General features: G+C 36.9%; 1 protein-coding gene across 1 annotated transcript in view; it reads right to left on the bottom strand.

Moving 5' to 3' along the window:
- The window catches only part of VWA8 (von Willebrand factor A domain containing 8), a 357898-nt gene that overhangs the window by 253095 nt on the left and 91446 nt on the right, over positions 1 to 13357 (bottom strand). The window lies entirely within an intron of this gene.

The raw sequence follows: 13357 nt of genomic DNA, 5'->3' as shown, positions 1-13357 counted from the left end.
ATCCTTCCTCTACTACAAAGGTTAGAAAACTAGAAACATTACTTCTTAGATGCTTTGCAACTAAGTTCTGTAGGTGATCCAGGTTCTGCTAGGCATTCGCACATACACACAACTGGGATCTGTGAACTGTGGCAGTGAGCAATGAGATTAGGTGACAGACAGCTCAAGGCGACTAGGATAGCTATGGCTGAGGTTCTCCTGGCTCCGTCATTCCCAACTGGGTAAAATCGAAACACTGCTCCCTGTCTCTCCTAGAAATTTTGGATGCTACCTGATACCCAGTGAGAAATCCCTCTCTGTTTTAGACAAGTAGGATGGATGCTACTGTCCACAGTAAAAACCACAACCCAAGGATAACAATATTTTAAGAACAAGCAACTTATTAAAGCTCGTGCAGAAATGTTCATGGACAACTAAGTATACAAAAGAGAATGAGAAAACTTTCAGAAAAGCAAGGTAAAAAGCAGAGATGTTCCTGAGTAGAACCTCAGCACACAAACTGAAGAACCACATTTTATTCAAATGGTAGGGGAAACTTTGCTACGTTTTACTGCGAGGATATGACTCCATTAGAAGAATAAGTGAGAAAGGTGCAATCAACTCTAGCTTAAATATTTGCAATAATATTTTCCTTTTACTAAATTAGTTTTTAAAAGCAAGTAACAAGATAATAAAGTCAAGGTTGTTTTAAGCACTAATAAGCAGTTCGGTGTTCAGCACAGACACCTGGAACAGATCTGCCTCATTCAACAACACTCAAATCCCTTCTGATCAACTAACATGGAAACAGCAGGTACAGTATGAGGAAAGCTGGGTTTCAATTCCAAATCTGCCACTTCCTTATGATAAATGGATGGCACGAGTAAAATACCTTTGGAATTAAATGAGATGTCTGGCNTGTTATGTGGAAACCAATTTGACAATAAACTATTTGTAAAAAAAATAAAAAATAAAAAATAAATGAGATGTCTGGCATCTAGTGGGTACTTAATAAATAACAGCTGAATCAGAACCAAGTGAAGAAAAAATACAAATACATTAAAATTTAACCTAAGTTAACAGTTCAGGACACTAATAGGAGTCATAAAATAATGCTAAATGATAGAAGAAATTTTTATTTTAGGATTTAAAGAAAACAGGGAATCGAGTAGGAATTAGTAAAGAAAAGTTGACAGAGTTTAAATGTGAGCTGGTCTTTTAAAAATAATGTGAATTTTTCAAAATTTATCTATCTACTCCTTTATCTATTAACTACTGACTACATGCAAGTCACCATTCCAGGTGCTGAAGATACAACAGTGGAAAATAAACACAGTCCTTACATTCCAGGGGGAAGAGAACAAAAATAGACAAAGGAAAGGAGACAGAGGACGAGAAGGAAGGGAGGGAGGGAAGAGACACAGCTAAGAAAAGAGATCACATAGTGGGTCAGTGCTATACAGAAAATATTGTGTAACGTGATAGCAAATGACTTGGTGGGTCAAGGATGCTTTCTCGAAGTATATTTAAGATGCCAGTTTGAATGACAAGAGACCATGTGAAATCAGGGGTTAGAGGTCTGGGCAATAGCTTGTGCAAAGGCCCTAAAGCAGAAGAAGCTAGACAGATATAGGAGACTGGAAGTATGGTAAAGGTGAAACATAATTAGCAAGGTGTCCAGCAGAGAGAGAGGAGGCGGGAGAGACAGGCATGGGTGGTGGTTCTCAACCTTGACCGACTGTTAGAATTACCAATTAGCTTTTGTAAAAATACTGAAGTCTGGGTACCACTCAGACCAACTACTTCAGACTGCCTGGTGATAGGGCGCGGACACTGGAGGGCTTTCAAAGTTCCTTGGGTGATTATAGTAGGCAGCCAAGGTTGAAAAGCAGTGATGGAGGGCTCATAAGTGAGGGTAAGGCATTCTTATAACAGGAAGCTATTGACAGATTCTAAGCAGGGAAATGACATGATCTGATTGACTTTCACTATTCCTTAGAGAATATATTATGGAATGCAACATAATCTAATTAAATACCTACATGTGTTTAATATCTCCAAGAGAGTATAATTTAAATGTTTCCACTAAAAGACATAAATTTTAAGATAAATTGAAAACCTTAAAATATTATGAAAGAAAGTGAAGAAAAAAAATAAAAGGAAAGATATTCTATACTCATGGACTGAAAGAATTAGTATTGTTAAAATGTTCCAAAGCCTAATGCAATCTACAGATTCAATGTAATCCCTACCAAAATTCCAATGGCATTTTTCACAGAAATAGAGCAAACAATTCTAAAATGTGTATGGAACCAACCACGAAAAGCACTGATTAGCCAAAAAGTCTTGAGAAAGAACAAAATTGGAGACATCACACTTCCTCATTTCAAGCTGAAGTAATAAAAACTATATGATATTGGCATAAAAACAGACATACAGATCAACGGAGCAGAAGACAGAGCTCAGAAATAAACCCACATATACATGGTAAACAAAGAAGCCAAGAACATACATTAGGGAAAGGATATTCTCTTCAATAAATGGTATGAGGAAAACTGTAGAGCCATATCCAAAAGAATGAAACTGGACCTCTATCTTAGGCTACACACAAAAGAATCAACTCAAAATGGACTAAAGATTTGAATGTTAGGACCTGAAACCACAAAATTCCTAGAAGAAAATATAGATAGTAAGCTCCTTGACATCGGTCTTGGATTTTTCTTAATGTTTATTTATTTATTGTGAGAGAGTGCGAGTAAGCATGAGCAGGGAGGGGCAGAGAGAGAGGGAGACAGAGAATCCCAAGCAGGCTCCATGCTGTCAGCATAGAGCCCGACATGAGGCTCAATCCTACGAACTGCGAGATCATGACCTGAGCTGAAACCAAGAGTCGGACACTTAACTGACTGAGCCACCCAGATGCCTTGGTCTTGGATTTTTTTGAACGTGACATCAAAAACCAAAGGCAACAAACCCCAAAATAAACAAGTGAGACTGCAACAAAATAACAACAAAAAGCTTCTGTACAGCTAAGAAAACCAACATTGTAAGTCGTATATCTGATAAGAGGTTAATATACAAAATATATAAACAGTTCATACAACTCAGTGGGAAAAAACAGAATCTGATTTTAAAATGGGGAAAGGACGTGAAAAGACATTTTTCTAAATGGCCAACAGATACAAGAAAAGGTGCTCAGCATCACTAATCATCTGGAAATGCAAATAAAACCGCAATGAGATCACCTCATACCTCCCATTATCAAAAAGACAAGAGATAACAAATGTTGGTAAAGATGTGGAGAAAAGGGAACCCTTGTGCACTGTTGGTGGGAATGTAAATTGGTACAGCCACTATGGAAAGAGTATGGAGGTTCCTCAAAAAATTCAAAATATAACTACCATGTGATCCAGCAATCCCACTCCTAGGTATATATCCAAAGAAAATGAAAACAGGATATAAAAGAGATATCTGCACTCCTGTATTCACTGAAACATTATTCACAAGAGCCAAGATAAAGGAAACAACCTAAGTGTCCATCCACAAATGAATGAGTAAAGAAAATATGTTTTTTACACATATAATGGAATATTACTCAGCCAGGAGAAAACAGGAAGTTCTGCCGTTTGTGACAATATGGATGGACCCCGAGGGCATTAAGTGAAATAAACCAGACAAAGACAAATAAATATTCTATGGTATCACTTACATGTAGAATCTTAAAAAGTCAAACTCTTAGAAAAAGAGGGTAGAACCTCATGCCGGTCACAGTGGCTAAAATGAACAAATCAGGAGACTACAGATGCTGGCAAGGATGTGGTGAAAGGGGCACCCTCCTACACTGTTGGTGGGAATGTAAACTGGTATAGCCCCTCTGGAAAACAGTGTGGAAGTCCCTCAAAAAATTAACAGCAGAACTCCCCTATAACCCAGCTAGAGCAGTGCTAGGAATTTACCCAAGGGATGCAGGAGTGCTGATGCATAGGGGCACATGTACCCCAATGTTCATGGCAGCACTTTCAACAATAGCCAAATCATGGAAAGAGCCTAAATGTCCATCAACTGATGAATGGATCAAGAAGATGTGGTTGGGGCTCCTGTGTGGCTCAGTCAGTTAAGCGTCCAACTTGGGCTCATGTCATGACCTCATAGTTCGTGGGTTCGAGCCCCACGTCAGGCTCTGTGCTGACAGCTCAGAGCCTGGAGCCTACTTCCGATTCTGTGTCTCCTTCCTCTCTCTGTCCCTCCCTGCCTCAAGCTCTGTCTCTGTCTGTTTCAAAAATAAATAAACATTTAAAAAAAGAAGAAGAAGATGTGGTTTATCTATATAATGGAATACTACATGGCAATGAGAAAGAATGAAATCTGGCATTCATAGCAACGTGGATGAACTCGAAGGTGTTATGCTATGTGAAATAAGTCAGGCAGAAAAAACATGTTTTCACTCGTATGTGGAACAGGAGAAACTTAAGAGAGGACTACGGGGGAGGAGAAGGGGAAAAAATAGTTAAGGAGAGGGAGGGAGGCAAACCATAAGAGACTCTTAAATACTGAGAACTGAGGGTTGGTTGATAGGGGTGGGAGGGAGGGGAAGAGGAGTGATAGACATGGGGGAGGGCACTTGGTGGGATGAACACTGGGTGTTATATGGAAACCATCTTGACAATAAACTATAAAAGAAAAAAAAAAGAAACTGGAAAATAAACAAAATGGGAAAGAAGGATGACCTAGGACATAAAAAAAATGAACTGAACTGAAGCTTTCTTCCCTAAATTTATACTTTTCATAATGTATCTTTTGGGAATACAATACTATGTATTATATAGTGTTTTCTTTGACAAATATTCTAGCAAAAGTGGGGAAAAAAAGAGGGTAGAAAAGTGGTTTAGTTGTCAGGGGCTGAGAGGAAATATGGAGAGGTTGATAAAAGGGTATAAACTTTCAGGTATTAAAAGTATAAGACCTGAGGATACAATGTAAAATGTGATGACTATAGTATTATATAATTGATATTTGTGAAGAGAGTAGAACTTCAATGTTTTTATCAAGAGAGAAAGGCAGAGAGAGAAAGAAATAACCTACAAATACTCAACCAACATAACTGGTGTGTTCTTAAAAATCCTATAAAGTAAAATTCCATATGCCAAATACACTTTCCACCAAATTCTCAACAAGGGGTCTGCAGATAGTAGGCTGGAGCTACTGGAGATGTTCATAACTATAGTAGGTTCTACAAAAAGCAAATGACGCTAGACTGCTAACTGGCCTCGGGTGTTAGGGTGGAAGGCTCAGGAGTGTGTATGGCTGCATTAGTTGACAACTTTTTTGATCAGTGTAATGTCTCCCCTTTGGCACTTTCCTAGCAAAATGAAAGTCACTCTCTCTAAATTGATCCCCATGGGAGACACTGTGCAGCAGGGAAACAAACATTTATTCACAAGGTAGGAGAAAGAGAAGAGTTGATGGATTTGGAGAAGGTCGTTAAGGATAAATGTGGAGTCTCTTGCTTGAAGCAGCACAGAAAGAGGCTTGCTAAGGTTAAAGAAACAGGCTGATGGAAACAGCATGTCAACCTCACTTTGCTCGCCTTCTTACCTATGTGACGGCATAATGGCCATCACTCCACTCCTGTGCAGAGGCTGCCCGCCCACAGCTATCTAATTCTGGAAGAGTTTTAGGGAACCACAGGAAGCATCACAGGCAGGATCTGGGAATCGCCAAAGGCCCCTTTCAGGTTGTTAATCTCTTAACAGTAGTCCATAGAGTATAAAATCAGAAATGTGGCAACTTCTACCATATAAATCCCAAGCTACTTTAATTCTAAGTCTCCAGTGGCACTAAATGAGCTCTTTGGAAGAATACCTTTCCCTTTACTGTCCTCTTTCACTATCTATAATTTTGTCAAATGGCTTTCATTTCAAATACCTCAGAAAGCCCTGTTTCTACTATGAGACCGGCTTGTAAATCAGTAATAAAGTTCAACACATTCAGAGGGTGGTTTGGATCTTAAGTATGTGTACTTTTTGAACAGAGGAAAAATAGAAAAACAAAGCATTTAGGAATCAAAAAAAACTCAACCAGACAAAAAAGATTCGAAGGATGTACTCACTTCTTATTTCCAAGTATAAAGTATGTTTGCAAAATACACTGCACATACAAAAATTGTGAATTTCAAAACCAAACCAAAATTGTATCTTTCTTTTCTGACATATTCCTCATAAAAAGAATATAGATATATAACATCATCATTAAATTCACTAACTTCCAGCAAACTCCTCATTCATGCCATGATCTTTGATGACTATAATGCCTTAGGATCCTTAAAAGATTGCCCCAACTTCTTTAAGTGGAAAATAAATGGCCATAGTTAGATATAAGAAAATTAGGAATAAAAATATATAAAACATAACAGCATATATATGTGAGACATGGATGAGGGAATAAAAAAAGTTTTTGTTTTTTCTTTTAGAATGTGTTTGAACTTAAATGACTACAACTTAACATAGACTGCTATATATTTAGAGTGTTATAAATTAACTTCATGGACACCACAAACCCAAAACTTATAATAGATACACAAAAAATAAAGAAAAAGAAAGCCAAACACTACACTACAGAAACTCATCAATCACAAAGAAAGAGTGCAAGAGGAGAAAGGAACAGAGAAGAACTACAAAAATGTACAGAAAACAATGAACAAAATGGCAATAAGTACATACCTATCAATAATGACTTTAAACATACATGGCAGAGGGGCACCTGGATGGCTCAGTCAATTAAGTGTCCAACTTTGGCTCAGATCATGATCTCACAGCTCGTGAGTTCGAGCCTGGGATCAGGCTCTGTGCAGACAGCTGAGAGTCTGGAGCCTGCTTTAGATTCTGTGTCTCCCTCTCTCTCTGCCTCTCCCCAAATCACGCTATGTGTGTGCGTGTGTATGTGTTTGTTTGTGTGTGTGTCTATGTATGTGAGTGTATCTGTGTGTGTGTCTCAAAAATAAACATTGAAAAAACTTTTTAAACATAAATGGCCGAAATGCTCCAATCAAAAACAAGACCCATCTATATACTCCCTATAGGAAGATTTACTTCAGACCTGAAGACACATACAAAATGAAAGTGAAGGGATGGAAAAACATTTAACATGCAAATGGACATGAAAAAAAAGACCAGGGTAGCAATACTTATAACAGGTATAGTATCGTATGAGGTATACCAGACAAAATAGATTTTAAAACCAAGACTATAACAAGAGATAAAGAAGCATATTACAAAATGATAAAGGGATCAGTCCAACACGAGGGCATAACAATTGTAAATATTTGTGCAACCAACACTGGAGCATCTAAACACATCAAGCCAATATTACTGAATATAAAAGAAGAAATAAATGGTAATACTATAATAGTACGGGACCTTAACACCCCACTTACATCAATAGATATATCATCCAGGCAGAAAATCAGTGAAGAAACTATCTTTGAATGATGCATTAGACCAAATGAATTTAACAGATACATACAGAACATTCCATCCAAAAACCACAGATGACATTCTTTTCAAGTACACATGTGACATTTTCCAGAACAGATCACATGTTAGGCCACAAAACAAGTCTCAATAAATGTAAAAAGACTGAAATCTTTTCTGACCACAATGATATAAAACTAGAAATCACAAGAAAAAACTGGAAAAAAACACAAACACATGGATGCTAAACAATACTAAAAAAACCAAACGGGCTAATGAAGAAATAAAAAAATATACATGGAGACAAATAAAGATGAAAACACAATGGTCCAAAATTGTTGGGATACTGCGAAAATAATTCTAAAAAATACACGGTAATATGGACTTACCTCCAGAAACAAGGAAAAACTCAAATAATCTATCTTTTCACCTAAATGAACTAGAAAAAGAAGAACAAACAAACCCATATTGAGTAGAAGGAAAGAAGTAATAAAGATCAGAGCAGAAATAAATGACATAGGGACCAAAAATAAATAAATAAAAATTGGGAAAAAAACAATGAAGCAAAGAGAAGGTCCTTTAAAAAGATGAAATTGATAAACCCTTAGCCAGACTCATTCAGGAAAAAAAAAGAGAAAGAACCCAAACAAATAAAATCAGAAACAAATAGGTAGATATAAAACTGACACTACAGAAATACAAAGGATTATAGGAAAATATTATGACAAATTATATGCCAACAAATTGGACAAATTGGAAGAAATGGATATATTCCTAGAGACATACAATCTTTCAAAACAGAATCAGAAAGAAACACAAAATCTGAACAGACCAATGACTAGCAACAAAATAGAACTGGTAATCAAAGAACTACCAAAAAATAAAAGCCAGGACCATAAGGATTCACAGGTCAATTCTACCGAACATTCTTCCATTCTTCTCAAACTATTAAAAAAAAAAAAAGGAAAGCTTCTAAATACATTATATGACCTCAAAATTACCCTGATACCAAAACCAAAACCACACAAAGATACCACAAAAAAGAAAACTACAGGCCAAAATTCAACAAAATATTAAATGGATCACTCACCATGATCAAACAGAATTTATTCCAGGGATGTAAGAATAGTTTAATACTTGCAAATCAATCCATATGATATACCACATTAACAAAATGAAGGATAAAAATAATGATCATCCTATTAGATGCAGAAAAAGCATCTGACAAAGTAAAACTGTAAAAAAAGTAGGTTGAGAGGGAACATACTTTATTTCTTTTTTTTTTTTTTTACAAATAGTTTATTGTCAAATTAGTTTCCACATAACACTCAGTGCTCATCCCCAAAGTGCCCTCCTCCATGCCCATCCCCCCTCCCCCCCACATCCATCANAGAAGAAAGTAAATTCCCTGGCCTCAGGATGTAAAGTTCTAAATATATCCGTCAAATCCATCTGGTCCAATGTGTCTTTCAAATCCATTATTTCTTTAGTGATTTTCTGTCTGGTTGACCTATCCATTGGTGTAAGCGGAGTATTAAAGTCACCTGCTATTAGCAGAGAGGGAACATACTTTAACAAAATAAAGACCATATATGAAAAACCCACAGCTAACATACTCAATAGTGAAAAACAGAACTTTTCCTCTAAGATCAGGAACAAGACAAGGATGTCCACTCTTGTTATTTTTATCAACATAGTACTGGAAGTTGAAGCCATCACACTCAGACAAGTAAAAGAAATAAGAGGCATTCATATTAGTAAAGAAGAAGTTAAACTGTCACTGTTTGCAGTTGAAATGATGCTATACATAGAAAACCCTAAGAACTCCACCAAAAGACTATTAGAAGTGATCAGTGAATTCAGTAAAGTTGTAGGACACAAAATTAATACCCAGAAATTGGTAGTGTTTCTATACACTAATAACAATTTAGCAGAAAGAGAAATTAAGGGAAAAAACCTATTTACAATTGCACCAAAAAGAATAAAATACCTAGGAATAAACTTAACCAGGAAGTGAAAGACCTGTACCCTGAAAACTGGTGAAAGAAACTGAAGATAAGACCAATAAATGGAAAGATATTCCAGGGGCACCTGGGTGGCTCCGTTGGTTAATCATCTGACTTCAGCTCAGGTCATGATCTCATGGTTCATGGGTTCGAGCCCCACATCAGGCTCTGTGCTGTCAGCTAGCTCAGAGCCTGGAGCCTGCTTCAGATTCTAGATCTCCCTCTCTCTCTGACCCTCCCTTGCTCACACTGTCTCTCTCTCTCAGAAATAAATAAAACATTAAAAAAATTTAGAAAAGAAAGACATTCCATGCTGTTCATGGATTGAAAGAATTAATATTGATAAAATTAATGCTGTGCTACCCACAGCAATCTACAGATTTAATGCAAATGCTATCAAAATGCCAACAGGATTTTTCATAGAACTAGAACAAATAATACTAAAATTTGTATGGAACCACAAAAGACTCCAAATAGCCAAAGCTATCTTGAGAAATAAGAGTAAAGCTGGAAATATAATTCAAGGTTTTAAGTATACGACAAAGGTATAGTGATCAAAACAGTGTGGTACTGGCACAAAAAGAGCACACAGAACAGTGTAACAGAGTAAGAGCCCAGAAATAAAGCACCTCTATAGGTTCAATTGACCTATGACAAAAGAGTCAAGAATATACAGTAGGGAAAAGTCTCTTCAATAAATGTGGACAATTACATGCAAAAGAATGAAACTGGACCACTTTCTTACACTATACACAAAAATAAACTCAAAATGGATTAAAGACCTAAATGTGAGACCTGAAATCATAAAAATCCTAGAAGAGAAACAAGTAATGGTTTCTCTGACATTGGCCCTAGCAATATTTTTCCTAGGTATATCTCCTAAGGCAAGAGAAACAAAAGCAAAAATAAACTATTGGGGCTAGATCAAAATAAAGAGCTGTTTTTAAATTAATTTTTCTAACACTTATTTATTTTTGAGAGAGAGACAGACAGACAGACAGACTGTGAATGGGGAGGGGCAGAGAGGGAGAGAGACCCAGAATCTAAAGCAGGTTCCTGGCTCTGAGCTGTCAGCACAGAGATGGATGTGGGGCTTTAACTCATAAACTGCAAGCTCATAATCTGAGCCAAAGTAGGAGCTTAACCAACTGAGCTCAGGCACCCCCAAATAAAAAGCTTTTGCATAGTGAAGGAAACAATAAAAAAATGCAAAGGTAACCTACTGAATGGGAAAAGATATTTGTAAATGATATATCTGATAAAGGGTTAATATACAAAACACATAAAGAACTGATATAATTCCACACCAAAAAACCCTCAAATAATCTGAGTAAAAAAATGGGCAGAGGACCCAAATAGACATTTTTTCAAGAACACATACAGATGGCAGACACATGAAAAGATGCTCAACATCACCTATGATCAGGGAAATGCAACTCAAAACCACAATGAGATGTCACCTTACACCTGTCAGAAGGGCTAAAATCAAAAAGGCAAGAAATAATAAGCACTGGTGAGGATGTGGAGAATAAGAAACCCTCATGCACTGTTGGCAGCAATGTGGGAAATTGGTACAACCACTGTGGGAAACAGTATGGGGGTGACTCAAAAAATTAAAAATAGAAATACCACACAATCCAATAATTCCACTACTGGATATTTAACCACAAAAAATGAAAACACTAATTCAAAATGATATATGTGGGGCACCTGGGTGGCTCAGTCGGTTGAGCATCCGACTCTGGGTTTTAGCTCAGGGAATGATCTCATGGTTCATGAGTTGCTGTGTTAAGCTCTGTGCTGGCAGCATGGAGCCTTGTGGGATCCTCTCTCTCTCCCTCTCTCTTGGCCCCTCCCCTGCTCTCACTCTCTTTCTCAAAATAAAAAAACTTCTTTTTTAAAAGACCTATGTACCCCTACATTTACTGCAGTATTTACAATTGCCAATTATTTACAGTTGCCAAGATAGGGAAGCAAACTGTATCCATCAGTAAAGAGATGTATGAATAAAGAAGATGTGATGTGTGTGCACACGCCCACACACGCATGCTCACTATAGACTATCACACAGCCATAAAGAAGGATGAGATTTTTGCCAATTGCTATAACATGAAAGGACCTAGACGGTATTATGCTAAGTGAAATAAGTCATACTGAGAAAGATAAATACTTTATAATCTCATTCATATGTGGAATTTAAAAAAACAAACCTGCAAAGTGTAGAATAAGACCTATACATACAGAGAACAAACTGATGCTTTTCAGGGTGGGTCGAGGGGATAGGCAAAATGCATGGATGGGAGGAGGAAATACAGGCTTCCAATTATGGAAAGAATAAGTCACAAGAATAAAAGTACAGTATACTGAATACAGCCAATGATACTGTGACAGCGCTGGATAGTGACAGATGGTAGCTGCACACTTGTGTTGAGCAGAGCATAACACATAGAGAAGTTGAGCACTATGTTGTATAACTGAAACTAATATAACTTGTGTGTCAATTATACTCAAATAAAATAATTAAAGAGAAAAACAAAGATTACCTTAAGACCCTAGTCAAAATTACTGTAAAGTACAGTTAAAACCAAAGTACTGGCTAACAGAGGTCATGTATAACAATGTGTTCTTACCAATAGTACTGGACTTCATTACATAGTGTCCTTAAATTTGGAGCCATTCCACAGAGAATCCCCAAATTTAAAAATCCTTCCCTCTTCAAGTTTACAGATCCCATGTTTTTGGATCCAAGGATGGTAAATGAAATACCTTTCAGACTAAAGTTCCTTATTTGGTAGGATTCCTCGGTCACTTGTTTTCTTCCTAGGGCTAATGGGTTTGGTTTTGTTGTAATGTTTATTTTTATACACATGCCCAAAGGCCTCCTAGTGTGTTTTTAGAAATCTAATAAATACCTCATGATATCTAAATTTGTTAAGATAACACAAAAGACTTTGTCCATTACTTAAGAAGTATATGGTTTCAATTAAAAAAGGAGTCCAGTGCAGAGTTTTAAAAAATTATAAAATATTTGAATATCAAATATGGATACTTAAAAAAAAACCCCATAAAACCTATTTCCTTTTAAATGGCAAATTTGTGTAACAGAAGGCAGTTTCTTCAAAGTGAACCAGTATAATTGCCCAGTTAACCTTTAAGGCACACATTGCAGTTTTATAGTTTACAAGTTTAAAAGATTACGAGTTAAACCAGCAAATATCCAGCCCTTTCAACACATTAACTTTGTGCTGTGTCCTGTCATCTACACACTCCAAATTGTTTTAGTTGCAAGCTTAAGGTAAAATATTGTAAGTGTCACTACACTCAACTTCTGACTATGTCTCTGTCAAAATGAGAGCCTAAGGTATAGTTTAGAAAGTTTCAGTTATAAAAATAACACACTGCTAAGATAGACTTCTACCAGTTGAAGACAACCATTAATTTTTTAATGTTTTTTTAATCTTTATTTATTTTTGAGACAGAGAGACAGAGAATGAGTAGGGGAGGGACAGAGAGAAAGGTCACACAGAATCCTAACCAGGCTCTAGGCTCTGAGCTGTCGGCATAGAGCCCGATGCAGGGCTTGAACCCATGGACCGTGAGACCATGACCTGAGCCAAAGTCAGACACTCAACTGACTGGCGCCCAACCATTAATTTTTTGAAATTCCCCCATTCCATTATGTTGTTTTTAAAAAGCTGGAAAGTGGAAAAACAGACCAATACTGAAAACCAAACTGATGTGACAAGAATACTAGCATGCTAAAGCAAATCAGGCTAATGTGAAAGAAAGCATTCCAAATAAAAACAGATGGTCCTGCAGGGCCTCAGCCCAGTTCTCTGTTATCTCAGAGTGAGCCTCATTGTCTGCTGCTTATTGTTTTTAAAGATGTACGATCTAGCAGGC

The sequence above is a fragment of the Crocuta crocuta genome, unplaced genomic scaffold (assembly GCF_008692635.1).
Source record: "Crocuta crocuta isolate KB4526 unplaced genomic scaffold, BGI_CrCroc_1.0 scaffold75, whole genome shotgun sequence".
Lineage (NCBI taxonomy): Eukaryota > Metazoa > Chordata > Mammalia > Carnivora > Hyaenidae > Crocuta > Crocuta crocuta.
This window is presented reverse-complemented; position numbering and strand designations above follow the sequence as displayed.